Source organism: Pinus tabuliformis, chromosome 9, assembly GCF_031772625.1.
Source record: "Pinus tabuliformis cultivar Carrire ecotype Pingquan chromosome 9, CPIR1, whole genome shotgun sequence".
NCBI lineage: Eukaryota > Viridiplantae > Streptophyta > Pinopsida > Pinales > Pinaceae > Pinus > Pinus tabuliformis.
The window spans coordinates 1,736,197,570-1,736,217,414 of record NC_142307.1 but is presented as its reverse complement, the minus strand read 5'-3'; positions in this window follow the sequence as shown (position 1 = coordinate 1,736,217,414).

Genomic DNA, 19,845 nt, shown 5'->3' with positions numbered 1-19,845 from the left:
GTAGCTTTTTCCTTCCAATGATCATATTTCTGGCCAACTTCAATGAACCTTCCCTTGTGGTGTAGTCATCCTTTCTTTGTTGTAGTTACTTTGGACTTCATCATTGTTATAGACATTTTTGGGCACTGTAACCCCAAGCATAAAATGTCCATAAACCAAGGGCTCCTAAGTCCCTAAAGGTGTTTTTCCAACCCCTAAAAGAACAAGGTCAACTGAATACAGCATCTCCCAGAAGTTCTCCATGAAAAACTACTCAGAACTAGTCAAAACTGGACCATTTGACCTGCTCCATAGGCAAAGTGCGTTGCATCCCACCTAAATACACTTGGGAAGTGTGTTGCATTTCAAAAAGCCCTTCTATGGGGTGCGATGGGCGAGAATGGACAAATGGCAGGGTCAATCCGCAAGGTGGAGAAGCATGGAATCTTCTAGAAACTTCTCCTGTGACACTTGCCTATCTGAGTTCGACCAGGGATGAGTAAGAGATCATCAATCTCCAAGTGGAATCAAGAACTATCAGAGGGAAGACACTAATCAAATCACAAGCTGACTCATCTCCCTTGCAGACATCTATATATGGATTCCTCATCCCAGAGATCCAGAGGCTGGAATTTTGCATCTTGTAAGGAATTGTTGTTGGTTTCTTGAGGCAACATCATAGTGTTGGGTGATCTAAGCTTTTCATGAGGTGAAGAAGGGCTCACTTGCTGAGAGGATGATATTGGGTCAGAACAATTGGTTGTAACTCTCTTGGCGCTTTCTTGATTATCAATAAAGCTATTCAAGTTTTCCTCCATACTCTTGTGTGATTTATGTTTTATGCATTTGTATGGTCAATTTACATCTAATCCTAAATTGTTTATGATGATAGATCTATGTTCTCGTATAGTGTTATGATGCTTTGATTCTACAGGTACTCTGTGAAGTTGGGTATACGAGAAAGCAAGTAGCAAAGGACTATCAGAAGAGAGAGGAATCGAACAAAGAACCAAGCACAAGACAGAGGTTGGTCTCTTTGATTCTTCTCTCATCTATCTTTCATAAAGGAAAACGAAATTAGTTTTACTTTGTTTGTTTCTAAGGTAGGTACCAGCCTTAGTGGGATTAGCAGTTCTGCATAGACACATTTCCCGGTAACAAAATGGCGACTCCACTGGGGAGCGAGTAGATTGTTTGTTCATCTACATTTGCTTACTTTATAAACTTACAAACGGAGCCTGAATTCAAGCCAGCTAGCCTTCGAACTGCATTTGCTATGCAAGTGCAAAGTAGATCAATGTTGCTTCAGTCAATCTTCAGGTTTTGTTTATGATTTAAACAACTGATTTACAAGCTCTCTAATTTCTCTTGTGGTGGCTCTAATAACCTCCTTAGATCTACCCCCATGATTGATTTACTAATTACCACTTGCTCGGCCAAAATCCCTGAACTGAACTGCAAACTGTGACTCGGAACCCAATCAAAGTCTCGTCCCTGGTCCAGCGCACTGTCTGTTATGTGAATCTCAAATTCAGCGCACTTCCCGAGTGTAGTAGGTGCGTTGCATTTCAGTTTCACTGTGTTACAGGTGCGCTGATCAAACTAGGCGTTGTTCCTAAATTTTGGTTTCTGTGTTCACTCTTTTCAGATCTATTCAAGAGTTTTGTTGCCTGTAGTCAGTATACGTCTGTTTGAAACCCCTTTCCTTGCTGTTATTCCGCCTCCATTGTGCAAATAACTGTAAATGTTTTTATGTATTTTTTGAGTCATTTTCAGTTCTCCTTTACAAAGAAGTAACGTAATCGTACTGTCGTTTCTTGATTTGAGAGTGTCGCAAGTGTCGTTTTCAGTCATAGAAGAGAGTCTGATTGCTCTTGATAGTCGATTACCCTGTTACTATTGTATTTGATCTAAACTTGTAGCTTTTTCTAGTGTCGAAAGCAAGTTTTCAATTCCAAATCGCAAAGTTTTGTCATTGTCCTCATTTTGTTTTGAAAAGAAACTTGTTAGTAATTGTCACTTTGAAAAATAATTCAGATTTGTGCATTAGATTTCTTTTTATCATTCACATATTAAGAAGGCTGAAAACAAATACATGCATGTGCATTTGCATTTAGACTGTTTGATTGGTTTGATTTAGGACAGTGCATATAGTGTGTGCTCTTTGCTATTTGTTGAAAGAATATTGTCTCTCTTTCCTTAGTAGCTAGGATTTTCATTGCACAAAGAAGATAAAACAATTGTTTATCATCTTAGATTGCATTTTAGGAATTGTACCTCTACATCACGCGGTGAACCTGAAAGGAAAATTTCTTAAGCAAGATCAACTATAAAATAAATATAATGAATCTAACAATGCTTTGGAACTTAATGCACAACATCTAGAAGTCTAGGCTAGAGACGTATTCAGGCATCGTAAAGCCTGGTAACTATTGTTTTCACTGCTGGTTGGGTGATTCCTCCACTTTAGATGATAAGTGTCAATACGGACTTGTGCTCCCACGTACCGTCGAGTATATTTTGGGAGACCACAATAGGCTTAATCCTTTATCCATAGGAAGTCGTGTCTGCCACCCTATCAATCGCAATGCACTGAACATAGCATTCGGGAAGATTGATTGTCGTACCGTAAAAAGTATTCTGCAGTTTGCGATTGGTTTGGTAATCCCTCTGCCTAGATTTCCAGAGCAGTCCCTTTCGTTCCTTTTCAGACTCCTTAATAGAAAAGGTCCATCTGAGCACTTGTCACTTCAGGCTCATTAAAAATCGAAGGCGACTAGAGTCATCTTTTGTTTTTTCTTGACTCTTAAAAATTGAAAAAACAACTTGTGTCAAAGCGTCTAAAATTCATCTAATTCGGAAACATACTTCCCTTTGATTTTTAGTTGATCAAGTAATCCGCAATCGTGGAAGAAAGTTAATTGAAACCCCATCGTTCACGGAGGCTTACGAGTCAACCGTCTTTGTCTCCGGAATCGAAACTATTACAGACAAAGCGAACTCGTTTAAGCGGTTCCAAATCCCCTGGTAAAGTTAGAACAAGTGTTCCAACACCATCGGAGACTCCGGTTACTCCAAACATTTCTGGTATCCCTGCCTTTACAGAAGAAGTTCAACAACCACCAAAGGACAGTAGCATTGATCCTAGTCTGAAGGTAAACACTTGTATTACTGAACCAGTTCCATCTATAGCTGATTCAGAAGGTGTTATTCCCCAAACATCTGTTGTTGCAGATTCTATACCTTCTTCGGCACCAGAAATATTTTATGGACCTGACGGTCTACCTCTTCCACCTGGTCTGATTGCTATAGAAGAGATTGTAGAGGATCCTCCATCTAGTACTCCATCGCAATTTGGAGTCAGGATCACTCTGTATCCTTCTTCATTAGAAATTAGTCTACCGCCCTCAGAAGCTCCTGTAGAATCGCTAGGCAATCTTTTGGATAGACTAGAAATGTCTGAACAACCGTCAACATCTAGGACTGTGTCGTCCGACACAGTGACGGCAGAACTTCCTGCTGTCACTCCAACAATGTTCGTCGGTATACCATCTGTCCCAACTAGCTCTCAATTGCTAGAAGGGGCCCACTCAAGGGTTATTTCGACAGTATGGTTCGTTCCTATTTGTTCATCCCGAATAGTATCCGGAAACTCTTATGTTGAGTCTCAACAAATTGATCCTTCAGGGTGTCAATTTGGGCAGTCCGGTCCTCAAGGACAAGCCATACCTTTAAGTACCGGATTACCGCCGTATGGGGGGCAGTATACCCTTTCATTGTCTCCTCCGGGAGGACAACCATATGGGAGTTCACAACAAAATTCAGGTTATGCTAGAATTACATCTAGCGGTTGGGTGCCGATACTGCCTCAACAACCAAGAGTTGTATATTCAATGCAACAATGTTTACCTATGTCAAATATACCAACTACGCCAGCTATTGTGACGGTGTCGCAAGTACAAGTGCTGCCTGTTGTATGCCAACCTCAGGTTTCTCAGGTTGTAATGCAACAACCTCTTGTCCCTGTGACTCAGCCACAATCGCTAACTAGTGGAATGACACAGGCCCAAACGGGTACAATTACTCCTCATCTTGGTCAAGCAGTCAGTATTGGACAACAGCACATGGCTTCGCAGCTGTGGCTGGTGCAATACCAACAACCGCAATTCCAACAAGTATACCAAGGATCTGAGCAACAAATCTTTGCCAATAGTGGGCAACCGTATATTCAGAACGGTCAGAATCAACCATTCTATAATGGTTATGCCCATCAACCTTACCAAGGTTACCAGCATCAAATGCATTATGCTGGTATGCAGGGACCAACTTCTCAGGCGATTCCATCTTATCCGGGGTATGCTTCACCTAACCTGAATCAACAGTTACCCTTCATGGTGACTTTAGAGTTACCGGATCTAAATCGGTTAACAAACGATCCAATCACCTACGCCCCTTGGTGGCCAGCGATTCCGCATAAACTTCCGTCAGACATTCCTAAATTTAATGGAAATCCGGGAGAAGATCCGTCAAATCATGTGATGACCTTTCATCTGTGGTGTTCATCAAACACCCTAAACGATGATTCGATTAGACTTTGCCTTTTTGAGAGGACATTAACCGGTCCGGCAGCAAAATCGTATATCGAATTTCCCAGAGCTTCATTTGAGAACTTCAGTGCCCTAGCCACCACCTTTTTAACCCATTTTCAGTTATCGATAAGGTACGAAACAGGAACAGAACTTCTTACCAATTTCAAGCAGACAACGGCCACTCACATATCCGATCATATTCATGAGTGGCGACCTCTTCGTAGAATGGTAAAAACATATGTTCCTGAGCAGCTATTAGCTGAATGGTTTATTAAGTCTTTGTTACCTTCCATTACAGAAGATGTGGCAAAAGGGGGAGTCGTCACCGAAGAGCAAGTTATTGCTCGTGCGCAATATTTAGACTTAATTTACACTCAGTCTGGCACGCTCTACAATAAAATATCTGACACTCCCAGGCCGGAATTTTCGATCCCTCCTCCTCCTAAATCAAACAAATGACTCTCATTCCGGTGATGGCGTGATTGGCGTGACAGACACGAAATCGACAAAGGCTACATCTAAAAAGGCCAGTAAGATTTCCAGTCAAAATGCAAAAGAAGAACTTCTTGCCTCGGAAGTAAATGCCGTCTCGACTGATAAAGGCAAAGAAACCAAGCAACCAGGAGGCAAGAAGAAAAACAAAGGGAAGAAGAAGAAATAAGAGGAATCATCACCTGAAAAATCTTCTACAAACCCTACTGGAAATAGGAAACCAAAGAATCCATGCTTTATATGTGATGAGGATCATTGGACATCAGATTGTCTGCACAGAGCTGAGCTTAGAAAATTCTTCAAGAATTCAAAAACCTCGGCAGTATTAACTGATCCGTTTCCGAATCCAGGAACAAATCTGGTTGATAGTGGAAATGCTTCCCCGTCTCAAGTGCTGATGTTGTTGGTTTCCAAATAGCAAAATGATGCTTTGACAAGGAATAAAGATTACGGGAATCCACAGCTATCGAATAACAAGGCTAATGAGCAACCTAGTAGTTCGATAACAACTTTGACCGAAGTTGTGCCACCCATCATTCCTGAACCAATGATAAAGCCGCCAAAGGGAGTAGTACACAAATTGACATTTAATCCTCGTGCAAAAGTAGCACATAATTATAATATAGTAGAGGACCTAGCCCAATTGCCGTCCGCTATGTCGACACTTGAGGTACCGCAAAATTGCCTCTCCCAAAAGCAGGATCTATTATCAGTAATAGGTGGGATTGACCCAACGGATTCCAATCTTGTATCCTTTAATCACAAAGGATATGACCCTCAGTTACCAGCTCAACTAGCTTTCCTTATTCAAGTGAAAGCCCTCAACAAAACTATTCATCGAACAATTATTGATGAGGGGGCATCTACATGTATTATGTCGATGAGTTGCTGGAAAAATTTAGGCTCACCACCCTTGTCGAGATCGTCAACAACGTTAAAATCATTTGATGGACGATCATACACCCCATATGGGATTTTAAGTAACTTGCAAGTGGAACTAGGAGGAAAAACAGTAGAAATAGATGTCGAAGTAATCGACGGAAACCTCGATTACAACATCCTACTGGGAAGGCCCTGGATATATGCCATGACTGAAATTGTGTCGACCTACTTCAGGAAGATTGAATTTCCCTTCCAAGGAGGAATTACAATCGTCGACCAACAAACATTTCTCCCCAACAATTCACAAGTTACGGGAAGCATTCCAATGATCCATGGAAGTAATCATTTGCTTCAAAATATTGGAGTAGGCCTCCTAAAAGACCCTGCCTTGATGGGTACTTTTGCCCTACCGCCTCCGAGTAATTTGGCGGAAGTGGCCACAGTGGAAACCTGCAATATGAAATCTTCTATATCTAATGGATTCGGAAGATTCCTAAACATTTTGTCAGCATGGATCATCGCCATTTTAGAAATATTGTAGCAATCAATTTTCTTGGCTTGGGGGGCAAACCCAAATCAACGCTCATCGAGTGTTTGGATAGATAGGTCTAAGGAATATGGCACCTCTTCAGATCCTTGGTCACATGTACATTCTACAGACGAAGGAATCATTCAATCAATGATGATAGGAGAGGCACCATGGGAAGATTACCACCATCGCTCCCATCTTCCGTATTACCATGAAGATTATTCCAGCAACCTTAATCATCCATCAGTCATGAGGATAGTTCTTTTACTGTGTCAACCTCATTAAAAAATGAAACAAATCCTCTTTCCAAATCTCAAAGGTAAACCTTCATTCCAACCACCGAGTTGAATGCCATGAAGCTTGGGGGGCATGCACCTCGATTTGCGTTATTATGCTGGGGGCATGCAAACTTATCACGAGCAGTGTTACTGCAGGGTTCAAGCTCGTTAAAAAATAAACCTGCCACAAGCAGTGTTACTGTAGGGTTCAATCTCGTTAAAAAATAAACCCGCCTCGAGCAGTTTTAACGCGGACTTCATTCTCGTTAAAAAATAAACATAAGCATGAGCAAATGTTTCCCCCAGCGTTTAATCTCATTAAAAAATGAACCAATTTCCCGTAAATAACCATCGTGAATGTAGTACTTCAGCCTTCAAAACCTTGGTCGTGTTCTCATCATCACCTCCACTTTGTATTGGCCGATCATACACCTCCACTTGATTGTTTACCCCTTTTGAGGAACAGCTGCGAAGAGTGATCTTGTTAGCCATCCTTGGTACACTGCCGTTATTGGAAAATTCCAAACCTTACCTGGAATCAGCTGCTACTTGAATTTATCACTCGTTCCTCAAAAACGAGCCTCCTTTAAGCTCTTTTCAATTGACTCGTAAAATATGAAAAGATTGTCAAGCCATTGGCCTCTCCAGCTCGTTAAAGTGACCGGAAGTGCTATCCCTCCTTTAGATTTTAATATTTTTGGACCTGAGGGATTATTACACAAAAAGATTGAGCGCTTGTTTTGTTCGGCTCGTTAAAAGTACCGAAAATTCATCCCTTCTATATTGTTTTATACTTTTTCGGACCTAAGGAATTAGATGACGAAAAAGGATTTTTGGAGTTTCCTTTACGTCCCTTTTCAGACTCTCTAAAATTGAAAAGGACCGAGTTATCTTTGTCGTTAAACTCGTTAAAACCTAATAGCGACAAACTTGTCCATAACAGACAAGAACGAGTTTAACTATCTCTAGGCTCGTTAAAACGTAGCGATGGGTTTTCCCGAAGGGTAAATTATAGAACAAGCATATGTTATCCTCCTCAAGCTTGACAAAAATAAAGAGGTACTGGTCAGCATTGACTGGGGAAAAATTGGGAAGAAAACTTGAAGAAACTTTGTTGGTAGCAAGTCGCTCTTGAACATGACACTTTCACTCCGCATCCAAGTCAGGTTGGGTTGTTTCATTCACTGGTCACATCACCATGGTTCCATCACACCATCCACATTTGGGGTTAATGCTACCAATCCATCATGTCAGTGTCGCTGGTATGTTCAAGAGAAGTCATTCTGAGAATTCACCTGTGTCTCACCCAATGCAATACATTTACGCTCCATTCTTTCATGACTGCCACCCTGAACCATATATCACCAGATCGTTTTCACCTCCATTAAAATCATTTGCTCCATTCTGTGTCATTGATGTGGGATTCATTAAGGCCCTCCTATGACGGATCGCTTCTTGTCGACATCAGCTCATTATCCAAGAAGTCGATCTAAGAATACCCCTTTCAGTACTTTGAAGCTTGCATGCCTCAATGGCAAGTTTCTCACTTCCGGCAACAGGTTTACATCAATGGCCTTCGACCGAAAGATTTTGCGTGGTGTTCGACGCCAAGTCCTTTATTCACACCATGCGAATTGTACTGTAGTACCTTGAGGGTCATCATCATTATCGGTGATTCCTCTCGCGCCTGTTAACGGTTTACATCATTGGCTGGTAATCAGGCGATTTCTTTCCATGTTCGACTCCAGAACATCTCTCACATGGATCGACTTGTACTTTGAGTGAAGATCGAACGAGATTGAAGACCCTGGATCTAGTTTCATCCATCTGGGATGCGATATATATTCAGGAAAATAAAGACATCAAATGTACATCATTGCTACACAGATAATCATCCAATCTAAGGGGTGATGGCTCCACCAGAATCATCAGTCTACACTGAGACGATTGTTTGTCTCATGTACATGAAGAATGAATTTATAAAGCTGAGCATGGGAATGCCCACCTCAGCTAGATCATGAAAATATTATGAAGATAATGTATTGTATTGTATCTTATTACAAGTCTCCTTCCAGCTTGAAAGAACTTCGGATCCTCATGATAAAGCATTTCACCCGACATCAAAAGATTAACGACCTCATGCTTTAGGGGGCAACTGTTATAGACATTTTTGGGCACTGCAACCCCAATCATAAAATATCCATAAACCAAGGGCTCCTAAGTCCCTAAAGGTGTTGTTCCAACCCCTAAAAGAGCAAGGTCAACTGATTACAGCATCTCCCAGAAGTTCTCCATGAAAAACTACTCAAAACTGGTCAAAACTGGACCATTTCACCTGCTCCATAGGCAAAGTGCGTTGCATCCCACCTAAATACACTCAGGAAGTGCATTGCATTTCAAAAAGCCCTTCTATGGGGTGCGATGGGCGAGAAGGGACAAATGGCAGGGTCAATCCGCAAGGTGGAGAAGCATGGAATCTTCCAGAAACTTCTCCTGTGACACTTGCCTATCTAAGTTCGACCAGGGATGAGTAAGAGATCATCAATCTCCAAGTGGAATCAAGAACTATCAGAGGGAAGACACTAATCAAATCACAAGCTGACTCATCTCCCTTGTAGACATCTATATATGGATCCCTCATCCCAGAGATCCAGAGGCTGGAATTTTGCATCTTGTAAGGAATTGTTGTTAGTTTCTTGAGGCAACATCATAGTGTTGGGTGATCTAAACTTTTCATGAGGTGAAGAAGGGCTCACTTGCTGAAAGGATGATGCTGGGTCAGAACAATTGGTTGTAACTCTCGTGGCTCTTTCTTGATTATTAATGAAGCTATTCAAGTTTTTCTGCATACTCTTGTGTGATTTATGTTTTATGCATTTGTATGGTCAATTTACATCTGATCCTAAATTGTTTATGATAATAGATCTATGTTCTCATATAGTGTTATGCTGCTTTGATTCTACAGGTACTCTATGAAGCTAGGTATACGAGAAAGCAAGTAGCAAAGGACTATCAGAAGAGAGAGGAATCGAACAAAGAACCAAGCGCAAGACAGAGGTTGGTCTCTTTTATTCTTCTCTCATCTATCTTTCATAAAGGAAAACGAAATTAGTTTTACTTTGTTTGTTTCTAAGGTAGCTACCAGCCTTAGTGGGATTAGCAGTTCTGCATAGACACTTTTCCCAGTAACAATCATACTCCTGAGTATCGCGCAGTAATCTCCCTTTGGTTGATTCCCTTTTTACAAAGTTGTTTATAGTCCCATGCCCACTTTCAACTATAGGTGGCACTAAGACTTTCTTCCCTTTGTTTTTCAGTGTGAAGTTCTAGGGACAGAGTCACCCTTGTATACTTTCAATCTTCTACCATTCACTCATCTTGGAATCATCTGAGCATTTAACTTCGCGAGCTGCACTGCACCACCATCAGAGATTTCCTTGATGATATATGGCCCTAACTGATGTGTTTTAAATTTTCCTAGGAACCTCACGAATTTTCTATCATATAATAGTACCAGATCTCCTTCCGTGAATGTCTTCTTCTTGATATTCCTGTCATGCCGTGCCTTGTCCCTTGCTTTCTGCACTTGCTGATGGAACCCTGCTATGAACTTGTCTTCTTCTGGAGCTAATATTTGCGACATCCTCTCCTTCATAATGTTAGGGTCTTCCATATTTGTGAATGTTGCAATCATCAAACTTGGTACAATGTACTCCATAGGCATAATTTCCTCTTGTCCATATACCAACCTAAATGGTGTATTCCATTTCAATTTCTTGCATGTTGTCCTGTATGCCAACAACACCGCTGGAATCCTCAAATACCAGTCATTTATGTTCACATTGTATACCTTGGTCAATGCATTCTCTAGAATCTTATTGAAAGATTCCACTATTTAATTTGCCTAAGGATGATAAGGAGTGCTCTTCTAGTGGTAAACCTGGAATTCCTTACTTAATGCTTTAATGGTCTTATTCAAGAAGTGTGTCCCTTGGTCACCCATCAAAATCCTTGGGCAGCCAAATTGGGACAGTATATATTCAAATATGAACTTCGTGACAGTTTATGCACTGCAATCCTTCATTGGTTTTGCTTTGGCCCATCTTATCAAATAATCAGTTGCAGTGATTATATACCTCGCACTAGTCGTTTTCACTGGTGGACTAATAGGTCCAACAAAGTCAATAACCCATTTGTCAAAATCTTGCAAAGCTACCTGTGGTACTAGTGGCATCCCATCCCTTCTAGATGGCTTCCCTGTTCTTTGACATACATCACATGCTTGGCATAATTATTTTGTATCCTGATGTACTGTGGGCCACCATAACCCAGCTCTCAATATTTTCTACACAGTGCCCTTTCCTGCATAATGTCCACCTATGACTCCTCCATGATATTATGTCAAAATACTCTGTCTTTTGTGTTTAGGGACATATTTGTGCACTATTTCATTTGGCCCGATTTTGTACAAGTGTCCAAAAATCAACGAGAAATCAGATGCTCTGACTGCCAACTCCTTCTTTTGCTTCATAGTGTATTCCGCGGGTGCCATTTATGTAGCCAAAAACTGAATAATATCTACGAAGTGTTCATCTGTGATTTTGATTGCGAATAATTGTGCATCAGGCAGGTTATCTTTAATGCTTATGGTTTCTTCTCTTGTCTCTATCCTTGATAGATGATCCAACCCGGTATTCAATCTTCCTAGCTTCACTACAACCTTGAAGTCATACTCTTGGAAAAATAACAACCATCAATAGATTTTTCCTCCTAAAATAGGCTTATTCACCAAATATTTCAGCGTGAAGTGATCGGTGAACATCTTGAAATGTGCTCCCAACAAATAGTGCCTGAACATCTATAATGCATATACCATAGCTAACCCTTCTCTTTCTATTGTGCTATAGTTCTTCTCTTCCTTGGATAGTTTTCTACTTGCAAATGCTATGGGGTGTTCAATTTCTCATGCTCCTTGCTGCACCAGTACTATACCTAATTCTATGCAAGATGCATCAACATGTACATGAAACTCCTTATTCCAGTCGAGGAAACCCAAAATAGGCACAGCCACCATATTCTCTTTCAGTACATCCAAACTTTTATGGCACTCTTCACTCCACTGAAAAGTCACATGTTTCTTTAGAAATTTCTCCATTGGCACATTTATATGCACATACCCCTTTATAATCTTTTTGTATTAGCCAGTGTGTCCTAGTGTTGTGCACAGTTGTCTCACTATTTTTCGTGTTGGCAAGTTCACAATAACTGCGATCTTCGTGGGATCCACCATTAATCCCTGCTTACAAACTACATGTCCCAACAGTATACCAAATGGTGCATAGAAGACACACCTTTTCAGGTTCAATGATATATGGTATTGCCTACATGTATCCAGTGTCAACCTCAAGCTTGCCACATCCTTATTCAACATCCCAAAGACCTTCCAATCATCAAAGTAAGCTTCCAAACATTTGTGTATATATTCTTTGAAGGTTGCAACTACAACTCTGGAAAAGACGTCAGGAGCATTCTTCAATCCAAAAGGTATCACTGTGTATTGGTAAGAGCCCCATTCTATAGCAAAGGTTGTCTTATGTCTATCCTATGGTGCAATTATGATCTGATGGTACCCCGAAAATCCATCTGTGAAAGAATAGGCCTCATATCCACCTACATTGTCCAATACTTGGTTTGTAAATGGTGTAGGGAAGGGGGCATGTAGACATGCATCATTCAATTTCCTTAAGTCCACACAAATTTTGATTTCCCCTTTTGCCTTCTTTTCCTGAACCACCATGGGACTTACCCATTCAGACTCTTTGATAGGTTCGATGATCCCTGCTACTATCATCTTGTCTAATTCTTCCTTCACCTGTTCCTTATATTTTGGATTCAGTCTATAAGGTCTCTACATGACAGGCTTCATATCAAGCTTCATAGGAATATTCATAACTCCCAAGTCTCCTACTATGCCCTTCATATATGAGAACTTAGTGCGAAACAACTCCTGGTACTCATGCAAAAGATATATTACCTTGTTGACTATGTCTTCATCCCAATAATCTCCTATTGTTGTAAACTTTGGCTCATCCTCTGATCCTATATTCACCTTCTTCACCTTTAGTGGCTTTATTATATTAAGCATCTCTATTTTAGGTCCATTTACTTCGCGTTGACCTTTATATTCTGCAATGTCAATATTGCGAGGATCTTCCTCCTCTTCTTTAGTGATATTGTAGCATTCCATTCCATTATGTCGCTGCACAGCCCAATCAGGTTGCCAAATAAATGGAACTTTGTTCTCAAAAATATTCTTCTTGACTATATGAAGGGCTACATCTATATGTGGACAATCATATTCAAAATTAAATGTCATTGTAAATCCATCAACCATCTCTGCCCAGCTTACAGTACCATGTTGCAGTTATGTTTCCAAATACCAATTCTGAATAATTGTCCCCAAGTTATAGATGAAGCCATGCACTCATTCTTCTCGCGGAATTTCTTTCCATGTTGTCATATAGAGTTGTACGCGTTCTCTAGGATCAGTTTGACCATCATACTTACTTGTTAGTTCTGTATCTACTTGACCAAACCTTACCCACATCAATATTTTACAATGTTGCCAATATCCTATATTCTTCTTATGTGTACCCCAACATCTAGCATGAGTAGCTCTTAGGGCTAGATCCAGAGCTATCAATCTCTGACATTCTGGTACTTGTCTTTCATAATCTCTAAAGAAAGTATTGACATTACCCAAAGCATCATAAAAAGGTAAATCAAATATATTTGTTGTCATACAACGCACTGCTCTAGTGATCCTCGCACATCGCCTTGTAGACACTTCATGTGACCTATTTTCCCAATTTTCTAATTCCTCTTTTGAATCTGAAGTGTAGGAATTGTCTTTCTCCGAACATAATTTTCCATCTGCAGTAGGGTTGACCCATTCTTCTCCTTTTGTTGTTATCTGGTAACTATTGTTGATCTCGTCTGCATTGTACTCCTCTTTAACAAGTTCAGTATACCTCACTCCCTCTGATGGATCTAATGGAACAATGAATCACATTGTTTCTTTCAAATATAATTTGACTTTTCTTAAAGTTAATTATAGCCATGTTAGCAAATGCCCAATCCAATATAAGAAACATAGGATAGGGATTACTATCATCCATAATTTCAATCACTTCAAAGTCAGTAGTAGTGCGCACTTCGTCAATTTCTACTGTGATACCTAACAACCTTCCTAGAGGAACAATATTATGTTGGTTCACCATCTTCAGCTAGATCGGTGACCATTGCAGCTTCGGCTTACCCATCAATTCCCAAGGCTACTTCGATAAGAAATTGGCATCAAATCCTAGATCTAGGATAACCTTATCCATGTCATATTCTCCAACTTGTGTAGTAAGCCTCATTTATTTTCCATTCCTCTTCTTGTGTTGATGTAAGTTGTTTACTACACGCATCTCACTTTGTGGTACTTCCTTAGAAGCATAATAGTATATCAATTCCTGCAATCCCTCCAAAAATTTCTAGTTTCTTGGAAGCTTCATGCAATTTTGAAGAAAATACTTTAAAATATCTTGATCCACATCTTGTGTCGTAGCTAGTACTATCTTGCAGTTATTCTTTTGTGTTGGTTGCACAGTGGAGGTCGAAGCCCCATCATCCATAAAGCTTTTTTTCGCCTCCATGAATACTTGATTTTCCTTCAAAATATCAAATGTAGGGGCTTTCTCAGTAGTTTTTCTTACCAATGTAGCTTCAACTTCCTTTTACCCATCAGCTTTATCATTTCCAGTCGCAGCTCCGCTTCTTGTAACAATGTTGATGCACATTTGATCCTCCCTTGACTTAGCAGTCATCATTTGAATATCCTCCTATTCTCTGGTATCTTTGCGATAAGGATGGGACATTCTTCTATCACGTTATTAAAATACTTACAATAGTTGCAGGGTTTCATAGGGTTCTGATAATATCTTGCGAAGTGCCCTGCCTATTATAACAGATAATCTGGTCGCGTCCTCGACCAGCTCCTCGTCCTCATCCTTGGAAACCTCCTTAACCATAATGTTGGCCTCGCTCTTTATGTGTATGTCCATCAGCTTGTAGTATATAAGAATCAGTAGTGTGCTCCCATTAAGGGAGTTTTGAGGTCTAAAATGGGCCTCCTAAGGAAATTATAAACTAATAGTGGAAATAATAAAATAATATTATATTACATCATCAAATTTTAAAGAGAAAAAAAAAAAAAAAAAAAAAAAATATATATATATATATATATATATATATATATATATATATATTTTCAACTTGTATTTTCAACTTATCTCTCTATGGGTTTACTCAAATTTCAAGCGGAAACACTCATTGGATGCATAATTTGATTCCTCATCCAAGGAGTACCCATGTTGCATACTTTTGATGGACCCTGCTACACGAAAAATGAGAAATACATGAAAAAACGTGATTACAATCACGTTTTTTCATGTATTTCTCATTTTTCATGTAGCAGGGTCCATCGAAAGTATGTAACATGGGTACTCATTGGATGAGGAATTAAATTTTGCATCCAATGAGTACTCCTGCTCTAAATTTGAGTAAAACCTTAGGGAGATAGGTTGAAAATATGAGTTGAAAAAAGTAGTTTTAATATTTTATTATTGTTTAATCTTTCTAATTTTTTACTCCAAAAATGGTGAATCATCCCCCATGGTTGATGTCATCATCTTGAATCTTACTGCTTCCTATAAAGTCTATTTTGGTTGTACATTTTTCTTAGGAGGCCCAATTTGACCTCAAAATTTCCCTAATGATCATCAAGTCATAACTTCAACAATTTCTCTCATCGTGGCCTACTGATTTACAAAAGTTACAAAACAATTGCTTTGGGGTCTGTATTTACTTCTATAATAAATAAAAATCTTCAAATCTATGTTGGCCTCTTGTTCTACAAATCTCACACCACAAACTTGATCCCGATTTTACTGGATTAGGTGCTCCACTTCTCAAGTAATATTTGAGCACAAGACATTGATCCTTATAATGGCCCTTTGCTTTCCATTTTGTACACCATACTTTTTATCTAGTTTCTTTATCTTTCTTGAGATCTTGCAATTCCAAGGTCAAATTTGCTAGCTAACTCTAAATCTGTTGTACTTTTGCATGAGTATCTTTGATCAGAGATGCTTCCAGCTTCATCACAATCTCCAATGCTTTAGCTTGAGTAGTGATCTTCTGCTACATCAAGGGTAACCTGATATGCGGTAGTAGTGCGGCTATAAGCCACTCTTTCTGTTGTTTGTGGGTATGTTAAAGCTTACTTGTCCCATTAACACCTTGAATCATTGATCCAACTCCCACACGGACTCAGTAGTTGACTGTTTAATTTCCTTCAGCTCTGTAATGCACTATGATTCTTACTTCAACTTCTTGAATTCTAATACTAACACTTTCTTAATATCATCCAGCAAAGCAACAAGATTAGTCACCAAGTATTTCATGTGCCATGTCAGTGCTCTTTCTCGCAACATTATGATGAGATGCGCCTTCTTTACACCTTCATTAGTGATATGTCTTGCTTTCCATACTGCAGCAACTACAAATAAGAACTGGTCAGGATCCTCTAATCCTAATCCTTTAAATATACGAAGCTTAATGTCATCGGCCATTTTTCTTCTTGAGGGGTTAGGGGGAGGGGGAGTGAAAAGTGGTGTAGGGGAATTATGGGGAGGGGGATGGGGGGTAAGGGGAGTACATGGATGGGGAATCACAAAGGCACCCTGATTTTTCTCAACTACTAACTTCAACGCTCCTTCAGGATGGGAAGGGGAATAATGCGGGGTTGCAGGGTTACTTCCTTCTTCTTCACTATCAGACCCACCTAACAAGGGACTATAGTTAGTCTCAATAAATTTCTTTGGTTCATTCTCTACTCTATATCGCTTCCCACTTTGCGTAGATCTTGGTTCAGACTTATTCCCTCTTCATCCAAACATTAATCTGATTGCATTCGTAGTATGCCCTTTTCACATAAACGAATTTTAATCCATAGCTTCAAAGAGTTTAGGTACTTACCTCGCAGACCCCTGAAAAATCTTCACTCAGCTTCGTTATAAGATACAGTCATGTCTATTGTGAAGTCGGTAATAAATCCTCCAAAAATTATATCTATCCAGAAATCAACAGCTCTTGAGATCTTGTTATTAACGTACTTGAGTCGTTGTATCAATGCAAGATTCAACTCCTTAGGTTTGTCTCCTTTAAAACAAGTCTTATGCTCAATCAAATTTCATACCCACTCGTACAGTTCAATGTGAAATGGACCAAATAATATTTTGTATTGCTCTTCGAATATATACTTCTACAACCAGCTTTTAGTCAACAATTGCTGATTTCGATTTTCCTGAACTACAAATTCTTGCTCTTTTTGTTCAACCCACTCCTAGATTTCCTTCTTCAACGAATGCCAAAACATATCCCTCAAATAGATCCCAGTCCCGAAAATGGAACCATTTGTTGGCTAAGGGGGCTTGGACCCACATTCAAAGTGTACTGCGCAACCAACAAAACCCTCAACCACTGACCCTTTCGGCTGCGACCTATAAGCAGATCGCAGTCTCACCTGAAGCAGTTATGGGAGGTTGCAGAACCAAGTTTCTGTAGCCAAAGAGATATTTGCATTGTGGCACCCATGTTTTTACTTATGTTTTATACCTATCTACAACTTCACATACATAAATAACTTCACACTGATGCTTTACTTCACAGATTTGTACTTATTGCATAAACATATCAGAAAATAATATCACATGTATTCTTTCACATAATTCAATAAAAAACATGCATAACAGTATGTATAAATACAGATTAAGAGTACAGGTACATAATATTTCGCCAAAAGTTCTTCTTTTTTATTAAGATAGATCTTCAATACATACAAATTCTTTGACCTACGCACCCAACTGTAGGCGGTCTGCACACTCAACTGTAGACTCTTCCAGGCCTCTGCGCGCTTAGCTACGAAGCCTTTCCTTAAGTCCCAAAAATACAAACTAAAAACAGAAGATATCAATGATTCATCTATGACTTCTCTTATCTACTACTTCTTTCGACAAGGCACTATATGTGCTCATATACATTTCATTACTACAAGACTATGGTCCACATACCATGAATCCGATAAACAATGAACTAACACATAATACCCATTACAAAATAAGGGGCTTTGACCCACCCCAAAGCCCCTAAACATCGCACAGTAAATATAACTTCATGGACTCCACGTGCTCTACTCTTCAAAATGTGGATCCTTTGACCAAAACTGGACCAAGTTGGGTTGTGCCCAACATCAAGTCTAGAAGATAATGGTGATAGAATCACCTTCATTAATGGAAAGGTCATTCTTTGGGGAAGAGACTCAATTATAGATCAAGCCAAAGTTATAGGAATTTGAGAAGAATACTCTACAAACTAGTGTCTCATGTAGCCCAAGCCCTAATTCACATCAAATTAACCCATGTGAACTTTGGCATCAAATATTTGGTCATCTAGATTTCACAATCCTTCCAACCCTAAGTTCCATAGTAGATGGAATTCCTAATCTAAAAGAGGATCATGAAGGTGTTGGTAAGGGATGTGCATTGGGTAAGAATACCAAGAGACCATTTGGAAGTAGTGATTCATGGTCAAAAGAAATATTGGATCTCATTCACTCTGATGTATGTGATCCTATGACCCCTAAATCACTTGGAGGTCATCTATATTATGTCACATTTATAGATGATCATTCAAGAAAGACGCGGGTTTACTTAATGAAAACCAAGGACAAAGTATTTACAAAATTTCAAGAATTCAAATCTGAAGTGAAGAACCTTTCAGAAAGAAGAATCGAGATACTAAAATCTAATAATGGAGGAGAATATACATCCACAGAGATTATATCATTCTGTCAAGAGTCTGGGATTAAGAGGGAGATGATAGTCCCATATAATCCTGAACAAAATGAATTTGCAGAAAGAAAGAATAGATCCATTAAAGAAAGTGTAAAATCAATGTTACACAATCACAATCTACCTAAGTTTATGTCAGGAGAACCCACGAAGTGAGTTGTCTAGATTCAGAATCATAGTACCCACAGATCTCTAGATAACAAAAATCTGGAATAATTGGTCACTAGAAAGAAGCCGTCTATAGATCATCTCCATATCTTTGGGTGTCCTGTATATATTCATATACCAAAGGAGAAAATAAAGAATTTGGATCCTTCCGGCATGAAGGGAACATTTTTTGGGTATAGCAACTCATCAAAATATTATAGGATCTACCTGAGAGATGGACATCACATAGAAGTGAGTCATGATGTCATATTTGATGAGAGCATAATGTTCAACAAATTAAAGGAAATTTCCCGTAGATTCTGATGTTTAAGAACTTCCTATATTTGAGGAGGAAGTTGATCAAATAAAAGAAGAATCACACCATGAATAAGAAGGTCCTTGTGAACCTATTTAACCTGAGGTCATCCTTGGAAGAAGGAAAATACCAAATTACTTTGAAATATACACTACTTGATGCAGAAGGTCATGGAGCAGCAACAAGCTCATTTAGAGAAAGAAAGAAATCAAAGAGATATTTTGGATATGTTGCATACATGACAAAACTAATAGAAGCATAACCATCCTCCTTTGAAGAGGCTATAAATAATCAAGAATGGAAGGATGCCATGAATGAAGAGTATCAATCAATAATTAATAATGGAGTCTCGGAGATCATTCCTAGACCTGAAGACAAATCTGTGATTACTTCCAAATGGATCTATAATATCAAACATGAAGCTGATAGAATTATAGATAAATATACAACAATATTTGTGGCTAGAGGCTTCTCTTAGATTGAAGGCATCGACTATGAAGATACATTTGCTCCAACAAAAAGATATACAATGATTCAATCATTACTCTCTCTGGCAGCATCGATGGGATGGAACATCCACCAAATGGATGTCAAGGCTATGTTTCTGAATGGCACAATAGATGAAGAATTCTACATAGAGAAACCCTTTGGATTCAAAGTCAAAGATAGAAAGGCA